Source organism: Bombina bombina, chromosome 3 (assembly GCF_027579735.1).
Source record: "Bombina bombina isolate aBomBom1 chromosome 3, aBomBom1.pri, whole genome shotgun sequence".
NCBI lineage: Eukaryota > Metazoa > Chordata > Amphibia > Anura > Bombinatoridae > Bombina > Bombina bombina.
The window spans coordinates 65,494,319-65,515,557 of NC_069501.1; positions in this window are offsets into that span (position 1 = coordinate 65,494,319).

Below are 21,239 nucleotides of genomic sequence, written 5' to 3' on the forward strand. Positions count from 1 at the left end.
TAGTGGTCTTGTGTAGGAGGGGCAGGTTACATACGAATGGGCGGGTTACGGATGGTTAGTGGGTGTGTCTGTGAGATCCATGGGCGTGTCTGGACTGGGCTTAGTTAATCCTTTAAAGGGACATGAAACTCACATTTTTTATTTTTTTATTCAGATAGAGAATACAATTTGAACAAAGTTTTCTCTTTACTTCTATTATCAAGTTTGTGTTGTTCTTTGTGTTTTGTTTTTTGTAAAGAATTTGCAGAGGAGTTCTGGTGAGGGCTCAGTGTTTGTCTTGGGCCCGGGGGTGGATCATATGACTGGTTGGGTGCTGGTAGTGCCGGCGGCTGTAAGCACTACACTATAGAAAATGTTTTTTATTAATAAAAATATATGTTTTTAAATGTATATCAGTGTGGGAGGGGGTGGGGTGCCAGGTGGGAGGGTTATTATTACACTAGAATACTATAACCTTTGCCTCAACTAATTGACCCCTTCACTATTTGGAATTTCAGAAGTGTGGTGCGCAGCTGCAATTTGCGGCTTTCTAATTACCAAAAAGCAATGGAAAAGCCATGCATGTCTGCTGTTTCTAAACAAAGGGGATCCCAGAGAAGTATGTAAATAATCTCAGTGAGGAATCCAAAGTTTGTGAAAAAAGTTTTTTATATGGTGGCGTAATGATGGCATGAAATATACTAAAATGGTCATAGATCAATACCTTAGGTTGTCTACTAAAAATAAAAAAAATAGTTTTGGTAGGTTAATAAAAAAAAGCCTGTATTTCTGTTTAAATGGAGTAGTATCAAAAATGCTAAAACTTCTTCGGTACTTTGGGCAAGTTTTTCTCTGAAATTTGCAGTCGTGAAAGGATTAAAGCTGACTCATACTGTTTTATAGAGGGATTTATATTTGTTTTTCCTTGGTTTGTTATGTTCTGTCCTTCACATTGGAAGTCGCTCTATGCATGGGTGGAACAATTGTTTTCTAGGCCCTAAGCAATTGTTGTTAGGGCCCCGCTGCCCGGTCAGCAGCTGAGCGTCCTTGCAACATGCACTGCGCGCACTGGTCCCTCCGTAACCTACTTCTGCTCCTTGTCACTGGCCCTGAAAAGCTGGACAGGTGGCGGCCCCTCTTAGCAGCATTAAAGAGTCCGCAGGTCCAGGATTTCTGCCACTGGCTCTATATGTTAACAAGTGAGCAGATTGTGAGATCGATACTGCTCCATTGATTATAGTGGAGAGTAATTTGGAATTCACGGATGTGATGAGAAGAGGGTACTTATTTTTTACTAATCCCTCTTAGAGTTGTGCAGAAATATTATTTACACAACCTGGCTTTATTGTATCTCGGTCATTATGTTGAAAAAGAAAATGCTGTGTATTTATAACTCTGACATTGGAACGATTACGCACAGCAGTTGTGTACCATTCTGAGGTCAGCCCCATGTGCAAGTAAATAGTACCGATCTCACAATTAAAAAAATCAGTCCTCTTTTTTTAAATATCCTGTACTGCAAAGTGTGCTGGGGCAATAGCAGAGCTCCCAACCTGCGCACTACAGGATTGTCACCATCCAGGAGATCTGATTGCTCATCTCAACACCACTTATAAAACACTCAGGGGCCCCCACTGACAAGTCTCCCTCACCCTCCAGTCTAAAAAAGTACTTTAAATAGAACTTAGCTATGGCAAAAAAAAATATTTTAGAGTTTGGCTCTTTTTCTTTTAAGAACTATGTAAGCTTATATGTGTTATTGTTTTTTAATAATACAACTTCTTAAATCAACCTGAAGGGGTCTGAGAGAGGTGCGAAGCATTTGGATGAATTGAATATACTATAAAATGCTGGGCGTGGTAAGAATGTTGTGTGTTATTTCCCTCTGCAGAAAAATAAACAACATTATTTAAGAATGTGACTCTTTGGAGGCAGCAGAAATGACACCAATTCTCCAAAACAGTGACTTGACTATTCCTGAAACTGAAGGCATTAATATTTTTAGCAACAAATAAGCCCTCTGTCCTTTTCCATTTATCATATTTCCCAGTTGGACTTGGAAAGTCCTTCCCCAGGAAAAATCCCTATGTAGAGGGGTTGGAGGCTATATAGTGACATCATGTGGTGCTAAGTGGAAATGCACTTGTGAATCATAATAAAAAGGATGTTTCAAGCAGACACATGCCCACATATGGTAAGGTAATTTAACCCCTTAAGGACCGGGCATTTCAGACAAAAACTTCCCCAAAAGACCAGAGCATTTTTAGCATTTTTGCCATCACTACATTTAAACAGAAATAGAGCTTTTTTTTATATTTACCTTTCAAAACTATTTTTTTTATAGTAGACAACCCAAAGTATTGATCTAGGCTCATTTTGGTATATTTCATGCCACCATTTCACCGCCAAATGCGATCAAATAAAAAAAAATTGCTAACTTTTTCACAATTTTAGGTTTCTCACTGAAATTATTTACAAATAGTCCAGCGCTAAGGAATTTGGCGGTGCTATACAAATAAATGATAATAATAATTATGTTACAAATGGTTGTAAATGCTTCTCTGGGATCCTCTTTGCTCAGAAATAGCAGACATATATGGCTTTGTCATTGCTTTTTGGTAATTAGAAGGCCGCTAAATGCCACTGCGAATCACACTTGTATTATGCCCAGCAGTGAATAGGTTAATTAGGTAGCTTGTAGGGTTAATTTTAGCTTTAGTGTATAGGTTACCCTCCCACCTGACATATCCCACCCCCCTGATCAGCTCTCTTCCCTCCCCCACCCCACATTGGTCACACCCATCTTAAGTACTGGCAGAAAGTCTGCAAGTACTATAATAAAAGGCTTTATATATATATATATATATATATATATATATATATATATATATATATATATATATATATAAAATATATTTTCTGCAGTGTAGGATACCCCCCAACCCCTCTACCTATTAGCCGCCATCTTAGGTACTGGCAGCTGTCTGCCAGTACCCAGTTTGACCTAATTTTGATTTATTTTACCCACACAAAAATATTCTATAGTGTAGCTTCCCCCCCTCATTACCATACCTCCCTCCCAGATCCTTTTCCCCTCAACAGATCCCACATAGGATTCCCCTCATTGCTTCCCCCTCACTGACACAGCTTTTTTCCCCCAACGCCTGTAGCGTGGCATAGCAGTCCCACCCACTCCCGCTCTCCTCCCGCCCTCCTCCCGCCCCCTCCAGTGATGGGCAGCCCACCCGCCTCCCTGCTTACCCTCCCACCCACCAATGATCGGCACCACCGCTGTCCGATGCAGAAAGGGCCACAGAGGTAACTCTGCAACTCTATTTCTGCAATGCCCCACTCGTGGGGCATGCATAAATAGCGTAATCTTGCTATTTTTAAAGAGATCACGGCAGAGAGAAGCCAAGGACTGCAAGGACGTACAGGGTACGTTGCTGGTCCTTAAGGGCATAAGGACCAGCGTCGTACAGGGTACGATGCTGGTCGTTAAGGGGTTAAAGTACAGGCATACCTCGTTTTATTGCGCTTCTTAGATATTGCTCTTTTTTTACAAATTTAAGGTTTGTGGCGACCCTGTGTATATATACACACCACCAGCAAAAATATTAGTGTGTATATATAGGTGTGTGTATGTATATAAAAAGTTTTAGATGATGATTAGCATTTTTTTTTAAAAAAAAGTATTTTTTAATTAAAGTGAAGGTCAATTTTCATCAATGAGTGCCTGTTTTTTTAAAAATACTTTTAAAAACAGGGGCACTTTCATTGATGAAAATTAACATTGCACTGGATTTGAAGAAATTCTTACCTTTTACTTCTGCAAAGCCGGATCGACAATCCCCCTCCTTCTTCTTCCTGCTGTAGACCACAGCAATGACGAAATGGCTTCCTCCAATCACAGCCAGGCATCACAAGGTGGACGCTCTGGTGTGCAAGCCATGATTGGAGGAAGCCGGTTTTGTGATTTCTGACGTCAGTACAGAGGAACTGAGGCTGAGATCGGCGATCCGGTTTTGCAGGAGTAAAAGGTATTTCTTCAAATCCGGTGCAATGTAAATTTTCATCAATGAAAGTGCCCCTGTTTTTAAAAGTATTTTTAAAAAACGTTCACTCATTGATGAAAATTGACCTTGTACTTTTTGTTTTAGACATAATGCTATTGCACCCTTAATAGACTACAGTATAGGGTAAATATAACTTTTATATGCATATTTCATCCTCACAGATTGTGTACTGGCTAATAAGGACAACCCTTATAGCTCTATTGATGAAAAAATGATACAGTACAAATATAAAAATATTTTTTGCACTGTAAAAACTATTTTTTTTTATTTTCTTCTCCCTTAAAGGGATACTAAACCCAAAAATTTTCTTTCATGATTCATGTAGAAAATATAATTTTAAACAACATTCCAATTTACTTCTATTATCTAATTTGTTTCATTGTTTAGATATACTTTGTTTAAGAAATAGCACACACATGGGCGAGACAATCACAGGAGGCATCTATGTGCAGCCACCAATCAGCAGCTACTGAAACTATCTAGATATGCTTTTCAGCAAAGAATATCAAGAGAATGAAGCAAATTAGATAATGGAAGTAAATTAGAAAGTTGTTTAAAATTGCATGCTCTTTCTAAACCATGAAAGAAAAAAAATTGGGTTTCATGTCCCTTTAAACATTAAGGAAAAAAACAGATTTTAGTGGCAGCAAAGAAAAAATATTTTATTATAAGGATGTCTTTGCTCCATATTATAGAGCAGCATTTATATTGGATTTTGTAGCTTGAAAAATATGTAGGAAAAGTGGTTTAAATTGAAACTAATACAGCAGAATCAGTTTTGTCCTTCCCACTAATGCTTATTCGCTTTAGATACTTCACATTAAAGTTGATTGACTGAATTTGGCTCATATGTTGTTTATTCCTGTTTGTATATGGCAATTTCCCATTTAAATGTGTTTGAGTTAACATAAAAATGACATGAAAGTTAAGAATACTTAAAATAAAGTATATGTATATATAAAAAAATGCCTGGAGAGCTACCATGTTTAAACCTTGTTTTTTTTCTTTACATCCTGTCACATGATCTTCTCAGAGAATCCATGGGCATGTGTAAAACGGTGATTTTCTGCTGGCCTCTGCTGGTGCATTGTAGAAGAGCATGCATTATGTTCAGGGTCGGCTCCAGAACTAATTAAATGGGGGGGGCATTTTTTTTTCACAAGGGGGCACACATTTAAAAAGCATGTATGAGAGTCAAAATAAGAGCAGACCTGTGGCAGTCCAGGGTTGCATTTTTCAGATCTCTGGCTGTGCAGGAGTTAGATTTGTTTATATTTCTGGAAGTGCAGGGGTTACATGTGTTATATCTCAAGGAGTATAGGGGTTACATTTATAAGATAGAGAGTATATATATGGTAGTCCAGCGCTAAGATAATCCCTATGCTGTGTTCCAAATAAAGGTTCTAACCAACCCCCAAAAAGAGAGATAATGTGAAAGAGAGGTGGATACAGCGCCGAATAGGCCCAAGGGATGGTATACACACAAAAATGGAAATTAAATAAAATGTATAAAAGTAATTTTAATTACAAAAAACCTATATAAAAATAGGATGAGATTTACTAATATAAATAAAAACGGATAAGAAAATATGATTAAGACCAATGTCCAAACTACGTGTTTGAATCACTGCTCCCTACATGGGAGAGTAACTAAACAATAACCAATTAAAATAGAGATGTACTCAGGGGAATGCCAACAGTGGCCTAGTAGTAAATACAGTACCTGACTGTGATAATGTCTGTAATAATAGGTGTACCAGTGAATATCTGATCGTGGTGGCTGAATGTTACCGTGCAGGGGAACGTCGCACGATAGTGACACAGCTAATGATTATGGATCCATAATCTGATAATGTGACCGTGATGTACTGTGAAACATGTAGTGCTGAGAGAGAGTGACAAATACAATAAATATAATAAATGAATATACCACAGTGCACAACACAATGCTCTCGCAAAAATGTGTGAAATATACAAATAATAACTACATACACACAAATAGCAATGTGGGAAATACAGTGAAAAATGTCAAGTGGTGAAATAATAAATTCCCAAAAAATACAAAGGTGGTGAAATGGATATGGAAAAATAAAAATAAAAAATCGAAAATCAAAAACCAAAAATATATTCCTGTTCAACAAAGGTTCATGAAAAAATAATGTCAGTGAAAAACTGTTAGTAAAAAATAATGATGGCAGTCAATTGGTAATCCAAGTGCAAAACAAAAAACTCCAAATCAATTCAAAACATAGAAGTTCAAAAGGTGTATAGGTAGAAACCTCGGATCCAAATGAATCCTTGGTGGCAGTCAGCTGCTCCTTTACTGTCACAGTAGATTCCTAAAACCAAAATTAAAACATAGCGTAACACAATTAATAAATCCTCAAAATGATGAAAAGGTGCTTACCAATGGGTCTACGCGTTTCGGTCCTCAGTGGACCTTTATCAAGACTGATGCATTGGTAAGCTAGGCACCTTTAAATAGGGGTATCAATTGGGTGACCGGATGTGGCTTAAAAGAATTCCACTTCCGGTTTCGTGGCTCCCAAAACTACCAAGTCGTTTTTATCAAGACAATCTTGCATTGTATATAATAGGTGTCTCAATATGTATATATTTAAAAAACTGTATATTCAGATTTTTGCCCAACATTTTAATTTTTATTTTTATCGCTAAGCTCAGAATCGTGATGTCACTTCCGGTGCACGATCCTAAGTGTGTCAGTATAAACAAACTTGACGTCATTTCCTGCTTATGTAATCTGACAGGGATGATAGGTTTAAGCTTAGCTTTATATATTAACTGACTCACAGCGACTTAAAACAGTAGTGACACTTGTCCATCCCATGTCACCCACAAAACTGCATCAAAATTTATTCGCTGATCTCGAGTGTACAAACGCCAATACATCGTAACGTCATTTCAGGTTTACGGATTTTACGTGGGTGATATTTCTTTGTTTGTAGCGTTAAACAGACATCATTTAATGTTAACCTTTAGATTTTGGGTCAGTCTGTAGATTGAACAGTAACCGACTTTTTCACTTGTGGATTACTGGTCATGTACGAGATCTGGAGTGTTTGATTCGACTCATTAGGATATAGTCTATTGGTGGCTTGCGGGGGTGTGTGTAGAAGATACCTATCCTGATTGGTTGGACCTTATTAATCAGCCTCATAGGTATCTTCTCTGCAGGTGTTTAGATGTGCAGTTTTCATGACGCTTTTCAGTGTCACACTATTATTAAAAAGGGGATTGATCAATATATCAACGCAACTGTAGTTTAATTACACCATATAAATAGATCAAAAAATACGAAAAAAATACATCAGAAGATACAGAATGGTGAACATTGCAATAAAACAATGCGATTTTCTACTGCAATGAAACCTAGTGTTTCATCTGTATGATCAAACTAAGAACTTATCAAGCAAACTTCTCCTAACATAAAAAGGGTTATAAGACACAATAATAAAACAGCGGTAATAAAACTCAGAGGGGCAATAGAGGGCATGTTAATCTATAAAGCTAGATAATATCTCAATATGGAATTTACCTAATATTATTACAGCTTTAAGGTACTAGGGTACTCGATCGATCTCTATAAAGGGGAACAAAATTACAAGCTTGGTGCCGGCACAGTTATAACTTGTTATTACAATAATTCCAAATAATTGTGAAGAGCTCCATATTCAAGGATCCTAGCTGGCTTGATATTGCGGAAGATGTAAAAATACCTACCTATGTGTCATTTAATTGAGATAGGATCTATGTATAATTAAAGTCACATATAGAGTTTTTGAATGATATAGTCAGTAACCTATTTGTGTTAAATCACTGATCTCTAAAGAGGCAATTGTGGAGAATTGCAAGGGTTCCTACTAATATCTAGTATGTGGTCTATTTAGAGGTAGATCAGATTTTTTTTTATAATATAGCCTATATAGGAATCTATATCTGGTTAGTGTCATATATAGAGATTTTTCCAGTTTTTGGAGGGATATAAACGTTAACCAAGGTTAATCCCCTGGCTCTTTAAAAATGGAGGGAGGCTTCTTTAGATCAATGTCTCTGTCAGTGCAAGGTGTCTGCACTAAATGTTTTAAGAGAAAGAGAATTCTATTTAAGCAGAGATTGATGAACTACATAAAAAACTTGATGCAACCAGAAGGGTTGTTTTAGATCAAGAACATTCTCTTATGTTATAAAATAACAAAATAACATACCATTGTTCGTAGTGTATCCAAAATAAAATAATTAAAGTTATAAAGTAGAGGGGTATACTTTCGCTGTCAGTCTACTGATGTTCAGAAAATAAGTGAGGTCTTTAATGTTTGTCTTGATATGAAAAAGAAAGGGGTATAATTGGCAGGTTTAGAATCATAAGTGGGCATAAAAATGAACGCCTATTTGCTAATTGAAGAGGTGGGTAAGGTCCTCTCTATTGTTTAGACCTTTCGGATGTAGACAGTCTAATAGAAAGATCCATTTGGATTCAGCTCACAGGAGGGTTTTTTCAAAGTCCCCTCCTCTCCAGTTTTTAGTCACTTTTTGTATGCCCATAAACTTCATCTCTTGTATTTTGCCATTATGTTTATTGGCAAAATGCTTGTAGAGTATCGTGTCTCTTTCACATTACATTTATGAGATGTCTGGCAGTGCCGCAGCAGTTACATTTATCAGATTTATGGCAATGCAGGGGTTACATTTGTCATATCTCAGGAATGTCTCCCACATATGACACAGCCAGTGGACACTGTTTGCATGTGTAGCTCTACCAATGACCCTACTAAACATCAAATAATCTTTTATGTGACAATAAGTTTGAGTGCCAACCAGTACATTACTTGTATATATATTATTAATGATATTTACCAGCACACACAGTATACATGTATATACACACAAATATATATATATATATATATATATATATATATATATATATATATATATATATATATATATACACACACACACAAACATATATACACATACACACAGTGTATATATATATATATATATATATATAGATATATATATATATATATATATATATATATATCAATCCAAGAATAGCAGCACTCACTATCTTATGTCAGCGTCGGGGTGCTCCCAACTGTTTGTAATCACAGGAGTCTGATGACGGGCATCATAGCCCGAAAACGTTTACACTAATGAGATTGAAATAAAGCACTAACTTTTTGACTATACGGAGAGTGCCTCTGTTCACTTGAACCACCAATATCAATATATATATATATATATATATATATATATATATACACACACGCAGTATATATGTATGTGTATGTGTATATATATATATATATATATATATATATATATATATATATATATATATAAAAATATATATATTGTATATATATATATACTGTATATAAATAAAACAACCTTGGGGACAAATAGATGTTTTAAAGCATGTAAATAATAAACATAAGGCTATTTCACTCATTGTCCCACAGCTACATTTGAAGTGTGTGTATTTGAGCACCTATAATCTGACACACATTTTACACTGATCACAATGCAGCAGGCACAATGCACACTTGTTTTGTGTGACCTGCAGTGGGGAAACTAAAGAATTCCCAATTTGCTTGTTTATCTGTGGCTGCCAGGATGGTTCTGATCAGTATATAAAGCACAATAGGGAAGGGATATTACTCTCACACACACATTGGTTATAAGTTTTCACAAACTTACTTCTGCCTTCCCTCTCACTGACTGTTAGCTTCTCCCAGCACTTCCTGCAGAGGTCTGATGATGTCATCATCTCACTGCAGCTCTGTAGTAAGTGGGCTAGCAGGAGGAGGGGCAGTGCAAGCCCTAGGTTAAAGTGTCAGTAAACTTAAAAAATAATGTTATATAATTCTGCACATAGTGCAGAATTATATAACATTATATTAGCCAAACATTATTAAAACATAATTTCCCCTAATCATTTTTTTAAAAAAGCGCTGTTTCACAGACCCATCTCTGCTGAGCGGGTCTGTTATATTTACTCAGCGCATCGGGCCAGCTGTATAGTCACAGGAGCGAGCTGCACTTAGTCTTATGGCGCGGTCGGGCCGGGCTGTGACTATACAGCTGGCCCGATGCGCTGAGCAAATATAACAGACCCGCTCAGCAGAGAGCGGGTCTGTGAAACAGCGCTTTTTTTTTAAAAATGAATAGGGGAAATTATGTTTTAATAATGTTTGGCTAATATAATGTTATATAATTCCGCACTATGTGCAGAATTATATAACATTATTTTTAAGGTTTACTGTCCCTTTAACTGTGAGAGCACCAGCAGGGAAATGTAAAAAAAATAAATCACTGCTTTTGCCCTGGGGGGCACAGCATTCCATTTAGGTGGGCATTGCGCCCCAATGCCCCCCCTTAGAGCCGACCCTGATTATGTTGCTTAGCAATAGATTTGACAGCTATTATAGCAATTAAATACTATACTATAATCGTGTTTGTAATGCGTCCGTCGCCAGTTGCGCACGCATCCTCAAAGGAATGTTGGCTGCGCGAGGCAGCCAAAAAAATGTTGGCTGTGTGTGTAGCCAAAAAAATCCACCTGGATGCAGCAAAGCTGCATCCCATTGGATTCCGAAAATGGCAGGGTGGTGAAAGAGTCCACCGCAGCTGGATTCTTTCACCACCCTGCCATTTTCAGAATCCACTTGGATGCAGCGTAGGCAAAATCCACCGTAGGCAAAATCCACCGAAGGTAGCCAAAAGAATCCACCTGGATGCAGCAAAGCTGTTTTGTCTGCGTGAGTCTTTCCTTTTTGGCATAATTAAACAGGTACAAGGTTTTAGGAAATAAAAGGTGATGGTTTTATTGATAGGATAATTAGCAATGCAGAGATATGCAAATTAGTTGAGGCATAGTCTATAGGCTGTAGACTGGAACTCTGTAGTATCAGGCAGGAATGCAGATCTTTGTAATAACAGGCAGGATACTTGCATATGCTGTAAACTGGAACTATAGGCTGTAGACTGGATCCATATGGTGTAGACTGGATCTCTGTAGTAACAGGCAGGAATGCAGGTCTTTGTAATAACAGGCAGGATACTTGCATATGCTGTAGACTGGAACTCTGTAATAACAGGCAGGAATGCAGATATTTGTAATAACAGGCAGGATACTTGCATATGCTGTAGACTGGAACTCTGTAATAACAGGCAGGAATGCAGATCTTTGTAATAACAGACAGGATACTTACATATGCTGTAGACTGGAACTCTGTAGTAACAGACAGGAATGCAGATCCTTGTAATAACAGACAGGATACTTGCATATGCTGTAGACTGGAACTCTGTAGTAACAGACAGGAATGCAGATCCTTGTAATAACAGACAGGATACTTGCATATGCTGTAGACTGGAACTCTGTAGTATCAGGTAACAAGCAAGCAAAAGTACCTGAGTCAGTCCTTAGGAAATAGAGAATTAGCCAAGGTCAATAGCCAGAAAATCAGTCCAAAAACTAAACACAGTGCCAAGGGAATATCCAGAAGAGTAGTCACAAAATGAAGCAGAAATCAGGCACCAGGAAATCCAACAAATCTGTATTCACTCAGGAAACAGGACCAGAGGGTCTGTCAGAGTATAACACTCAATGTCAAGGCCCAGAACTGCAAGCAAACCTCCCAAATATAGCAGGCTGCTGATTATATGATGTGTTTCAGCTGGTAAGCAGGTGGAGCCAGAGAGCCAAAGTTGCAGCAAACAGAAAAACCCAATATTCTTAGCCTGTGATCAAGCCATCTGGTGGCAAAGTGGTAAAACATCAGGCTGGGGAAGAACAGCAGCAGAAATAGAGACAGGTCCCAGGTTCAATTCTATGCGGGATCATGACAGTACCCCCTCCTCAAGGACGACCTCTGGGCAGACTTAGCATTCTCGTATAACTCCAGATCTTTAATGCATATTAGCGTGCCATAAGTACATTCAGGGGGTATTATCTTTTTTGAAGGGTTCTCCAAAGAGGATTCTGCTGACTAGAATTAGTATAGAGGCCCCCAACAGGACTGATCTTTGGTTTCTGTGCAGTTCTAGGCTTGTAGGTTCTGAAGAGGTGGGTCTGAAGAACAGAAGGTAAAGGACCTTTTGACCAAACAGCAGTTTGAAGCACTGTCCCTTCAGTGTCAGAATCAGTATCATCTTCAATGGTTGAATAGTTAGACATTTCTTCTGAAATGCACAAAGATGAGAATGTAGCTGCATTTGGTAGGCAAATCTCTGGATTCGTAGTACTAGGATTCTGTGGATGACATGTTAGTACTTCACAGAGTCTTTGGAAGGTGCAGTCCTATACTGATCAAATTGGGGATGTAAAATAGAACCCATACAGAGCTCATCGCCAGAGGAATCTGATGTGTGATTAAAGTTTGACTTCCTCTCTGTAGCCTGTCCATTTGATGACTCAGGATTTAGAGGTGGAGACCCCGGAACAGACTTCTTAGGGGGTCTCACTGGACAAAAGGATATTACATGCCCAGTAGCTCCACAATAGAAACATAAGCCATTAGTTCTCCTTCTGGCCATTTCATGAGTGGTAAGAGGGGTTGATATCCTCCTTTGGATTGATAAGGATACAGCCTTTGAGGTAGTGGACACGGGAGTAGGAGTGCCCACCCCAGAATTATTTTTATTGATAAAGTCTTTCATGCTATCCTGTAAAGTCTGGAATCCTGCAGTGAAATCTTGGATAACTGACTTCAATGCATCCGGAAGGGATTTTAGAATTTGGTTAAGTTGTAGTAGATGAGAGTCCACAGACAAAATTCTCTGTGACACTTCAGTCAAAGAATGGATCACCTCCGCAAGCTCCGATGTAAGGCCTTGATATTCTGTCATACTCTGCAAGGGAGCAGGTTCAGGAGTTGGGAGCTGTTATGTAAAGGTGTCAGGTTCTGGGGTTAAAGTTGTGTTTTGTCTGCGTGAATCTTTCCTTTTTGGCATAATTAAACAGGTACAAGGTTTTAGGAAATAAAAGGTGATGGTTTTATTGATAGGATAATTAGCAATGCAGAGATATGCAAATTAGATAAGGTAAAGTCTTTAGGCTGTAGACTAGAACTCTGTAGTATCAGGCAGAAATGCAGATCTTTGTAATAACAGACAGGATACTTGCATATGCTGTAGACTAGAACTCTGTAGTATCAGGCAGGAATGCAGATCTTTGTAATAACAGACAGGATACTTGCATATGCTGTAGACTAGAACGCTGTAGTATCAGGTAACAAGCAAGCAAAAGTACCTGAGTCAGTCCTTAGGAAATAGAGAATTAGCCAAGATCAATAGCCAGGAAATCAGTCCAAAAACGAAACACAGTGCCAAGGGAATATCCAGAAGAGTGGTCACAAAATGAAGCAGAAATTAGGCACCAGGAAATCCAACAAATCTGTATTCACTCAGGAAACAGGACCAGAGGGTATGTCAGAGTATAACACTCAATGTCAAGGCCCAGAACTAGGCTTACCAGAAGTCCCACTTTTACTGGGATTGTCCCTGTTTGGAGGCACTGTCCCAGTGTCCCACCCGGTTGTTCATATTGTCCCAGTAGGGTTGCCACCTCCGGGTTTCAAATCATGTATCTGGGTTTATTTTTCTAAGAATTTAACACCCCACGACCCCTGATGACATCAACAGTGATACACCTTTAGGGGAATCATATAAGTATGATCAGGAAGTGCAGACAGGCAGGATTTATTGGTGTTGATCTTGCTTTACTTCATGCAGAATAGCATTTTGGCTGTAATCTTCCTGCATTATGGTATAGAGTAGCCTCTTAAACAGCTTTAGCAGATATGTGCATCTTTTTTACTTATTTCATTCAATGTTGTATTTATGCCTTATCAGTATTTAGCTCTGTTCCTTAATTAGACACATAAAACACATATTACACTGCAGATATTATATTGTGTGATGTATACGCTTTTCACATTTTTATGAAATTGGTAATTATGCCTGATTTTTGGCATTATTTAGAATCTGAGATTTAGATGAATTATTTATTTGCTCATGTTGTGTATGGGTTGCCATGACAATGTAATGGTGCCTTTTTCACTAGGGGGTGGTGTTATGGTTTATTTAAACTGTGTGATTCACTTGTTTGACTGAGGAAGGGTAGAGTATGCACAAAACATTACGCACATAAAAGCTACTACTTTAAAAGGACCGGTAATCGCCACGCCCCCTTGACCACACCCCTGACCACACCCCCACTGGCACTGCACCAGGTGGTCCCAGTTTCACCTCTAAAAATTATGGTAAGCCTACCCAGAACTGCAAGCAAACCTCCCAAAAATAGCAGGCTGCTGATTATATGATGTGTTTCAGCTGGTAAGCAGGTGGAGCCAGAGAGCCAAAGTTGCAGCAAACAGAAAAACCCAATATTCTTAGCCTGTGATCAAGCCATCTGGTGGCAAAGTGGTAAAACAACAGGCTGGGGAAAAACAGCAGCCGAAATAGAGACAGGTCCCAGGTTCATTTCTAGGCTGGATCATGACAGCTGCGCGGAGCGAAGGTCCTCTGCGGCGGTCCTCAGCGGCAGCGTGAAGGCTCCTTTTCATGTGATTGTCCGTCGCACACTGAAGATTAAATGCAAGGTACCCCATATTTATTGGGGTACCTTGCATTCAATTTTTAGTGTATGCCGGAGATTGGATGAAGAGGAGCCTCCACGCCACTGAGGATCACTGCCACTGAGGATCGCTGCAGCTGAAGACCGCCACTGAGGGCCGCCGCTCTGTATTCGCTCATCGGGTAAGACCGGTCCGCACCTCCGCTCTGCGCCGCCTTCGCATAGGATAAAGATAGAAGATGACGGAACCGCCTAGAAAAAGACCTTCTCTGACGGACTTCAGGAACAGTGAGTACCTATTTGGGGCTTAGTCTTAGGATCATTTTTATTTTTGTTTTTATTTTTAAGATTAGGGATTTAATGGGTTGTAAAAGAGCTGAATGCCCTTTTAAGGGCAATGCCCATACAAATGTTTCTTTAGGGGCAATGGGTAGTTTAGTTTTTTAGTGTTAGTTTTTTTTTATTTTGGGGGGTTGGTTGGGTGGGGGTTTTTACTGTTAGGAGGTAATTGGTAATTTTTTTTAAATAAAAGAGCTGTTAAACTTAGAGCAATGCCCTACAAAAGGCCCTTTTAAGGGCTATTGGTAGTTTAGTATTAGATTTGGGGAGGGGAGTTATTTTAGGGGGATTTTTTATTTTTATAGGGGTATAAGTTTAGGTTTATTTTTTTTATTTTGAATAGCTTTGTTTATTTTTTTTCTGTAATTTTACATTTTTTATTTTTTAGTAAAATTAGCCTGGGGGTTTGGATTTTTTAAAGCTTATCGCCTAGTCTATATTGAAAAAATATAATGGTTGTGATTGCTTTCACCTGCCTTCCAGTAGAGGTGGTATTTGTAATATATATTTATTTTAGGGCATGCAGAGATAATACACACACAATTATATGAACACATGTGTGCGTACACATACACATTAAAAGACCATTTACATTTTTATTTGTTAGTCATTGCTTTGCACCACCTTGCAGTAGAGGTGGTATTTGTAATTTTTATATTTGGCTGTGGGGATTAGAAAGAAAAATTACTACCTAAACTGTAGGTTGATGCATAGCAATGACTACAATCAGTGTTCTCTCTAAACCCGATGCACGCAAACACCAGCGATAAAACCCTTTTTGCTTGTATTTTGCAGCTCTTTGTGTGTGACAGAAATAGCGCACTTATTAAGAGTAGAAAGTAAATGCGTTTGCTCGAGCGCAATCTAATTTAACAAGCGTCGGGTTCAAAGCTCTGGTTAACTGTCACGCAAAATAAAAAAGTTGCACAAAACACATAAAAAATACATTTAACAGTACAGTTACACTTAAAATAACACTGTCTGACAAAATATTAAAATAAAATATTGCATTAAAAAGTTATAAGGGCTTTAAGATATGAGGTTTCAGGTGTTAGAAAAAAAAGCAGGCAAATGGATTTAACATAGAGTTACATACATATACATCTAAATATGTATGTGTGTGTATGTATGTATATACAGTATATATATACTGTATATATATATATATATATATATATATATATATATAGATGTGTGTACATATGTATTTAAGTATTTGTGTTTTACTGTATATTTACTGTAAATATTTCACATTCCAATGTTCTTCACTTACAGGATAATGTAATTGTTATTGTAAATTTATATTTCTATATATATCTATATATTCCTATACCTGTATGTCTATTCATATAGATATATACAGTAGGTATAGATACATATTTCACATTAACAGTATCAGATACATATAGGAAAATATATTAAATAATAAAAACTATATAATTTTCTATATGAAGAACATATAAATGGAAAATATGTGTAATGCGCATCAGGGTTTGCAATTTAGGGCTAATGCGGTCGAGTTAGCTCACATGAAAATGTAGTAATCTTAAGGCGTGTTATTGAAATATTAAACCAAAAAATTATTATTTAAAATTATTATTATTACATGCTATATATATATATATATATATATATATATATATATATATATATATATATATATATATATATATATATATATATATATATATATATATATATATATATATATATTTGATTATTTAGAATATTTTACAGTATGGTTATGGTATGTAATGAGATTAAAAAGCTAAAACCAAGTAATTTGAACACATGTAAACATAATTTGACTAGATCACAAATGGATAAAATCATACACCTTGAGATGAATTAAAATATTGCAATTAAACCTGCAGATAAGGGAATATATAGTTCCCTATATAGTGTGTATAGTTGCTAGATAAAGAAGATTACTTAAGAGAGGTGGATAGAATTGTAGGTTACTCTCAGAAATATGAGACATTGAGATGTGATCCTACTGACCTATTTAAAGGGGAGTTGGCTAAGCTTTTATCTGATGCTAAACACACATGCATTCTAAATGACAAAGAACATAGGTGTCTTTCTATGAAATATCCAAGATACCTTTATTTATTATCTACCCAGGATTCAATAGTTTTTTAGACTAACCCCTGGGCAGACCCATTACCTCTGGTACAGGGTCGATATCTAGCAATCTGTCTGAGTAGATAGACAAAAAGTTACAAAAATGTGCAATTAATCTACTATCTTATCTCTAAGATTCAACCAAGCAGTAAATATTTTTAATGAATTCTCTTGGGAAGCTAACTATATTTTAGTGACATGGGAGGAGGAGTAATTTTTTAGACAAAGATGCCACCATGCCATAGAAACAAAAATTATTTCATTCACAATAGTATTACCTTTATTTTAACACATAATTATTATTTTTTTAATGGGAGATTTTTTTAAATAATTATGTGGGACATTGATGTGAACCAGGTTCACTCTGAGCTATGCTAATTTATACATAGGAAAATTGTACCAAATATTTGGGTATTTCTGCCCAGCTAGCATGGAATTTGTCCTATACTATAGATACATTGACAAAATCTTGATGATAAGGAGAGGAAGTTTGGAAAATTTTAAATACACTATGGGGCCGATTTAACAAAGTCTGACAGACATGATACGCTACAGCGTATCATGTTCGCCAGACATTGCTGAATGCGGACAGCATACACTGTCAGCATTCAGCATTCCACAAGCAATTCTAGTTAACTGCTTGTGCAATGCCGCCCCCTAAAGATTAGTGGCCAATCGGTCACTAGCAGGGGGTGTCAATCAACCCGATCGTATTCGATCGTGTTGATTTCTATATGCCGCTCAGAGGCGGCGGATCCAGTTAAGAAGCAGTGGTCTTAAGACCGCTGCTTTTTAACTCCTGTTTCCAGTGAGCTTGAAGGCTTGCGTTTAAACAGGGCGCATTGGCCCCATTCGGGGGCATAGTAAATTGAACTATAATCGGGCTAATCGCAAATTTACATATGAATACAATTACATTTCTAGACCTTGTTAGTAATATTAATAATGGAATTATAGAAATGTTTTAATTTTTAAGGAGGTTAATTGAAATAATTAAATCAATTAATCAAGTTGCCACCATGAAATGCAGAAATCAACTATTGTGCATTAAGATAAAATGTTCAAACAAAAAATGGGATTAACCGTCTAAACTTCTGAAAAAGAGATCTTTAGAACATGGTTATGATGAATGTATTATTGATGAAACTATGAGAGAGATTTTACAAACAGACATGAATGCGCTCCTAATATACAAATCCAAATAGGCTACAAATGAAGAAGTAATAAATAGTTTATCACTAAATACAGTGAGAACAGATACATAATTGAACGGATTTTTTTGGAACATTGGCATATCCTAAAGAAGGATAATATTACTGGGGAAAAATTGAGAGGTGTTCCCCAATTTATTTATAGGATAACCTGTAATCTTAAAACCATACTGGCCCCAAGTATAACCAAAGGTAATACCACCCTATTTGAGGAGGAAAAAAACTTAGAGGTTTATTCACAAATGAGGTTTTTAAGATGGAGATGATACGTTGTCATGATAAAGGCATTATTTATTTGATTGAATGTGTATGTTAAGGTTACCAACAACCTATTTACAGCAAAATCAAAAGGCCACTAGTCTCTGCCTATCCTCCTTGATCTGTCTGCAGCCTTTGATACTGTTGACCACGCCTTTGATACTGTTGACCGCCCTCTTTTACTTCAAACATTCCAATCCTTCAGCATTTTCAACACAGCTCTCTCGTGGTTCTCTTCCTACTTGACTAACCGTACCTTTAGTGTAGCCTTCTCTGGGGCATCCTATGCCCCATTACCACTTTCTTTTGGGGTACCACAAGGCTCTATCCTCGGTCCCCTTCTCTTCTAAAACTACATGTCATCATTAGGTTCCTTAATAAAGTCCCACGGATTTCAATATAATTTGTATGCAGATGACACACAAATCTACCTCTCTGCACCAGACCTATCTCCTGTCACTGTCTTTCTCATATCTCATCCTGGATGTCCTCTCACTAATTTAAGCTAAATCTCTCCAAAACTGAGCTCTTATTTTCCGCCCTTCTTCAAAAATCTCCACCCCCCCATTCATTTTTAACTGTCAATAACTCCATCATTACCCCTACTCCGCATGCCCGAAGTTTTGAATCAGATCTTTTCCTTCTTTCACTTCTCACATTCAGTCCTTGGCCAAGGCCTATCACTTCCACCATAAATACATCTCTAAAATTAGACATTTCCTTACACAAGACACAACTAAGATTTTTTTTAATTATTTTTCTTTTATTGAGGTTGTTGGAGAATACAGTATCAAGCAACCAACTTACACCACCATGAGGTAATACATCAGCCATTATATAACTATTATAACAAAGTGCATGAATATAAAATGTTATACAAATAGCTAAAAATTAAAGACAAGAATTTACACAGTAATGATTGTACTTTACAATGTAAGTTGGAACCTCTTTTTAATATTTATAATTCCTCTTACTTTTGAAAAGGGTCACTCATGTACCCAGGTAAACCAAGATCTCAACGGTCACTTTTGGACCTGTTATTGCTAGTAGTGATAAATATATAGTATAAGTAACAGTTGATAAATCATGAAAAGTGAAGTTCACTCTTGGACCAATAATATTTAACATCAACTTACACTGTAGTTTATTATAACCGTCATATTTCCAGACACCTATAAAACTATAAGTTTCAATCTATGGAGTTCTAATATATCCTATATTTTCAGACATGCGGAAGGTATAAAAGTGGATTCAGCTAAAGAATGAAATAAAACTATTAAAACTATTAATATATTATATGCTGTCTAACCATGGGGGGGGGGGGGTGTTGTAAGTTTTACAAACTACATCTTATTGGATGCCTGATGGTCAAAGTAAGATTTTTGAGGCAAATATTAGTTGAGCGTTCATTCTATAAATAAACCTGGCTAAAACCATATTACAGTACATCAAAAGTGTCCTATATTTTAAACTGTGGTGCACCACAGTATCATAGCTTTTGGAACAAAGAGAGAGTTAGGAACTAAAGTCTTACTTATCATGTATGTATAAGGATGTTGTAAAGATGTTTCTTTTCACCCTTCTTCCTTTTCTTATGTTACCTGAGATCCTACTCTAGGCTAAAGTAATAAGATAGAAAAACAAAAATGTTTTGTATGCATGGATAGGAGTTATATGTAAAACTCATTAGGTCCTTTCACTACTATATATGGTATACGTAACATAAGCAACTAAACATAAGTTAGGACTAAAGAATGTTGAATACATTTTACTCCTTAGGTGTTAACCCCCAATAGAAAATAACATTGCCATAAGGGATAAAACTTAGCTGATACTAGCATCTCATACATGATTTGAAAATATAAGGACCTCTTCTACATACTGTGAACACATGTACAAATACTAAAGTGATATAAGTCATACTGACCTAACTGTTTAACTGAGTAACAGTGGCAAGGTATTTATGAGGAATCCTACAGAGTTTTACTAAAGCTGAGTTTGTTTCTACAAAACCATGAGCGCTTAAAGGGACAGTATACTATAAAATTGTTTTTCCCTGAAGGTATTTCCAATTACTTTTTTCCAGCTGCAGAGTATAAAATGTGTGAGATTTGCTTTTTTTAAGGCTTATTTGTGAATTAGCTGATATTGTGTTTTGAAGCCACAACCTAATAAAATGGGTTGAGCTTGGAGTTATAATCAGATCTAATTACTTTATCACATTGTGTACACATACCTGCTTCTTTATCTTATATCTGTCCATAAACCAATCATCAATGCTTGGAGAGAACAATGGAAAATTAACATTATTACAGTATTACCTTATCTCTTTTATAAGCCACTGGGAGTGTAATTTCTTCTACTGACTGTGTTAACACAGCATGGCCTCGAGGCCAAAAACTTTCAGGATGGGTGGGAATACCACAGGCTAAATTAACTGTTTCAAATGCCAATATAAGGGTAATGGAAATACTTGTAAACAATTTAATACACTCCAGCAGGTAAAGTGGATCATTAGGAACAAATTAAAGGGGAGAACATTTTTGAGTAAACTGTCCCTTTAAAACTAGTTTCACAATGCTTAGAATGCCATAAATTCTCTCTCCTCTGACAATCGAATCATCATCCAGGATAATAACCATTTCAGAA